The following is a 4,554-nucleotide window of genomic DNA, read 5'->3' on the forward strand; positions in this document are numbered from 1 at the left end:
ATTTGGTTTCTTGTAAAAGTGGTCCAAACTTGGGCTTTGAATTGGATCTATAAGTGTGTCTTTATCAAATTTTTGATGAAGACATAAAAAAATTGACATGTCATCTTTTTTTTTTTTGGTCTGGTCTATTGAACTTATGCATTCATTGACTATATTTTCGAGACCACAATCTTTAATCCCGTCTTGTCGCACACCTTCATCTACTATTATACAAACACACATTTAAACTAATGAGATATCTTTTCATATACCCTAAACACACACCTATATCGACAAAGGACCACTCGACCCCACATATTTATAATCGTCACAGTGGTATTCTTTTCTATTTTTAGGTGTAACATGATGGTATCATTGATACTTATTTAGAACGTAAATAACTCCCTTCCGCAAAGGTTGGGGTCAAGATTTTCTCATGGATGAGCAAACTATTAATAAGATTGAAGAGTTTAAAGATGACAGGTTTTGGAAATAGAATTCAAGGGTTTTAAAAAAAAAAAAAATAAAAGAGATTAAAGACAAGTGTATATAGGTCATTTCTCATTAATTTATTAATAAAGACCTACATCAAAGAGTAATGTCATCATTTTAAAAATATAAGGTGTTTCAAATATTCACCAAAACAGCTACATGTTGACTTGACTAGCAATGATCTGATTTTTATTTGGTATTTGATCCAAAAAATAGGCTTCAGATATGAAATTTGGATTTTCGATCAAATTCAAATCAAAATTTGAAAATTCAGTAAAATTCCAGATCAATCTGCAAGTATGCTTCTCTCTCTCTCTCTTCGCATATTCCATTACACGACCTCTACCCCCCGCCCTTTTGAATATTTTTTTTTCACTGAGATCTATTTAGATTGAATGAACAACAACCCGCTTTTATTATCTTTCTTTTTCTTCTTTATTTCAAAGACCAACAATAATTTCTTTGTGTTAGTGCAAACTTCTCCTCCTCTTCCCCCATTTTCTCTCTCAAATCCCAAGTATTTTTTCCCAACCTAATTTGAAGGCTTTGGGTTGAATGAAACCTTAATCAAATCAGATCCGGTTCAAAGACTCATTGATCTGATCATATCAAATTTGGATTATAGGAAAAATATTTCAGATTGGTAATAATTTGATACTGATCCGATATTGAACTGATTTATCCCCAACCCAATTTGAAGGTTTTGGGTTGAATGAAACCTTAATTGGATCAGATTTGGTTCATGGTTTTGTCCAATGGACTAGTCCCAGGGCACGTGCCATGCCCTCACGTCACGCACACCAAGTCAGGGTTTGTCCTTGCAGATGGTCCCTAAGGAGTTAATGCTCATAAATGAGTATTGAACTCATGACCTACGGGCATTAATCGTTTATCAATCCGACATTGCCATGGAAAAAAAGTGATTTTACACTGATATCCTACAATACTTTGTACACCATTGTTTGTGAAGAGAATCATCAATTTTCCTCGATTACATAATACTCATATCTTGAGAAAAAACATCTATGGTTCTGTGCACAACACCACATCGACAATATAGTGTTGTAGGAAGTAATCCCTCTCCATTGGATTATACATAGCATTTCAATGGAGAGAGTTTCTTCAAAATTTTGAAGCAGCTTGCCTGCTTCAAAGTTTTTTCCAATTAGGTAATGGGAAAAATAAAAATATTCTCGAAAGTCGAAAATTAATTTTGTAAGGGGGTTGGTGCAGGCTCATTGACATACTTTGCCAAATTCATTCAATTATGATTTCGATTCATTTAAAACAGGGCCACTGGCAACATAGGCTATGGTGTATGGGTCAGTGAACTATAATCAATTAAAGCCAACTGATAAATGGGTCCTGTTAACATGTGCCCTAAGGGAACACGTTGAGAGGAATTAAGTACACCTTCAAATTTTTTATGCTAATATTGGAATGTGACATTATTTCACTCGTTGCTAACGTGGAAATGTGCACATAACCGTAAATACTTTTCACCCGTATCTGGAGGATGAAAAGCATCTTTGGTTACATGCACACACCCATCAGCAATGTGCAAAATGATGTGAATTCTAATGTCACTCGAGCATTTTCCTGTGTTTTTTTTTTTTTTTTCCATTTTAAAAATGAATCTTATCCCATGATTCTGACTCACAACCCTTTTGTCCAAGATGATTTTATTACATGTATACATCAAAAATATATATTGATAAATAATGCAAACCGTGTTAAGTGGTTTATCTTCTCCGAGATGAGATGACTCATCCAAGACAGACAGCTCGGTCTCGTCCATAACGACATCCAACTGAGATCTGAAACCATGATCTTAATACTATGATTGTTTAAGTACCTGGTTCACCCATTCATTACTTAACTATAAGTTGGAAGGTTGGTTAACATTAAATCAAGTTGTCGAGAGATAAGAAAGTGTAGTTTTTTTCTATAAAATAAATCTTCTTCACCTCCCATTCTCATTATCCCCCCTCTAAAAAAAATGGAGCTGCAGACCATTCTATGGTCCTTAGACTTAGAGTATCACCTGAAGAGGTGGCTTCAATTTTTCCTTGCATTCATTTGCTTCCTCACCATACAATGGTACCTAAAGAACAAGAATAAAGTCTTGGTTCACTGGCCCATCTTGGAAGAAATCCCATCTGTCCTACAAAATGCTCATCGAATTCACGAGTGGTCTGTTGAGCTTGCCAACGAGGTTGGTAGAACGATAGTTGTAAAAGGACCGATTTTCGGTCGTTTACATGTAGTGTACACATGTGATCCATGCAACGTGGATAATATTGTCAAGACCAATTTCTCCAATTTTCCCAAAGGAGCCTCCTACATGGAGACATTTGATGTATTAGGCAAAGGGATCTTCACTGTGGACTTTGAAGAATGGCATGCACAGAGGAAGATGGCAAACTTAACCTTTCAATCGAAAGAATTTCGAAGTTTCATAGCTAGCACGAGCCAAATTGTGGTTAAAGACTCACTCCTTCCTTTATTATCACATGTTGCAAAACAATCTTCTATTATAGATATGGAAGATGTATGCTTAAGATACGCTTTCGATAGCATTTTCACTGTTATATTCGGGAAAAATCCTAATTGTCTTTCGATAGGTCTCCCCGATAATGAACTAGCTCGAGCGATCGATGGTGCAACGGAAGGTCTGTTCTATAGGCATGTAATGCCTAAAGCTTGGTGGAAGTTTTGTTGTTGGTTGAAGATCGGTAAAGAGAAGAAATTGAATGAGGCATGGAAGACTATAGATCGTCAATTGGCTCCTCACATTTCATCGAAGAGAGAAGACTTGCTTAGAGGAGTAAAAGAAACAGATGTGATAGCAACTTACATGATTGCCCAAGAAGAAAACAAGAATGATTTGATACCCAAGAATGATGGATTCCTAAGGGATACTGGGTTGAGCTTCCTATTCGCCGGTCGAGATTCAACGGGTACGTCTCTTGCTTGGTTCTTTTGGTTGGTTGCCAAGACACCGCGTGTGGAGGCAAAGATCTTAGAAGAATTGAAGCTTGTTTACTCGAAGAATACCGAAGATGAAGTTGGTATCGAAGAAAAAAGGCCTTATGTGTTTAACTCAAAAGATTTAAAAGGATTGGTGTATTTACAAGCGGCATTATGTGAAGCTTTAAGGCTATACCCGGCACTTCCTATCAATCACAAAGGTGTCGATAAGGATGATGTACTTCCCGATGGAACCATCGTGAAGCCAGGAATGAAGATTCTAATCTCAATGTATGCAATGGGAAGGATGGAATGGTTATGGGGGAAAGATTGCTTGGAATTCAAGCCAGAGAGGTGGATGGATGAGAATGGGAAGCTAAGCCCAATACCATTGTCCAAGTTCTACACTTTCAATGCTGGGCCAAGAAATTGCTTAGGTAGGGATATGGCTTTTACTCAGATGAAGCTAGTGACTGCCGCTGTGCTCTTCAATTTCCATGTTGAATTGGTGGAAGGTCACATTGTTAAGCCAAAACCATCAGCTGTGCTTCATATGGAGAATGGATTAAAGGTTAGAATTAAAGAAAGGGTTGCTTGATGCCTTGCTAGTTGAAGTTAATTATTATTAAATAGGTTTGTGTTTGATAATTTTATGTTACTGTTTATCTTATATAATTAAAGAGATTTGTGTTTGATAATTTTATGTTATTGTTAATCTTATAGGTGGGAATTGGAATAAATGGTGTGCCAATATTATATTTTACAGGACTTAATTATATGATCCATGATAGACTTCAACGAAAAATTAAGATTCCCAGTATCTCATGAGATAAGGTGTAGATAATAATTATTAGAGTTGTGATAATCTCACTACCCCATGTGGCAAACTCAATTGACTACCTGACATGACAAGTTTGGAAATCGAAGATCTGTGATTCCTGATATACACGGTTACCTCGGGATCTTTTTTTTATATGGGGAAGTGTAATTGTGTATACTGAAGAGCACAGATCTACGATTCCAAACTTGTCATGAGTTTGCCATGTGGGATAGTAAGATTATCACGATTCTAATCATTAATAAGGTTCCAGGTAGAACTAGTATTTAAAAATC

General features: G+C 36.3%; 1 pseudogene; it reads left to right on the plus strand.

Moving 5' to 3' along the window:
• The first annotated feature begins 2,311 nt into the window (after nucleotides 1-2,311).
• On the plus strand, nucleotides 2,312-4,197 carry LOC147404000 (alkane hydroxylase MAH1 pseudogene; annotated as a pseudogene).
• Nucleotides 4,198-4,554: the final 357 nt, after the last annotated feature.

The sequence above is a fragment of the Akebia trifoliata genome, chromosome 4 (assembly GCF_017979445.1).
Source record: "Akebia trifoliata isolate Shusen 1 chromosome 4, ASM1797944v1, whole genome shotgun sequence".
NCBI classification, from domain to species: Eukaryota; Viridiplantae; Streptophyta; class Magnoliopsida; order Ranunculales; family Lardizabalaceae; genus Akebia; species Akebia trifoliata.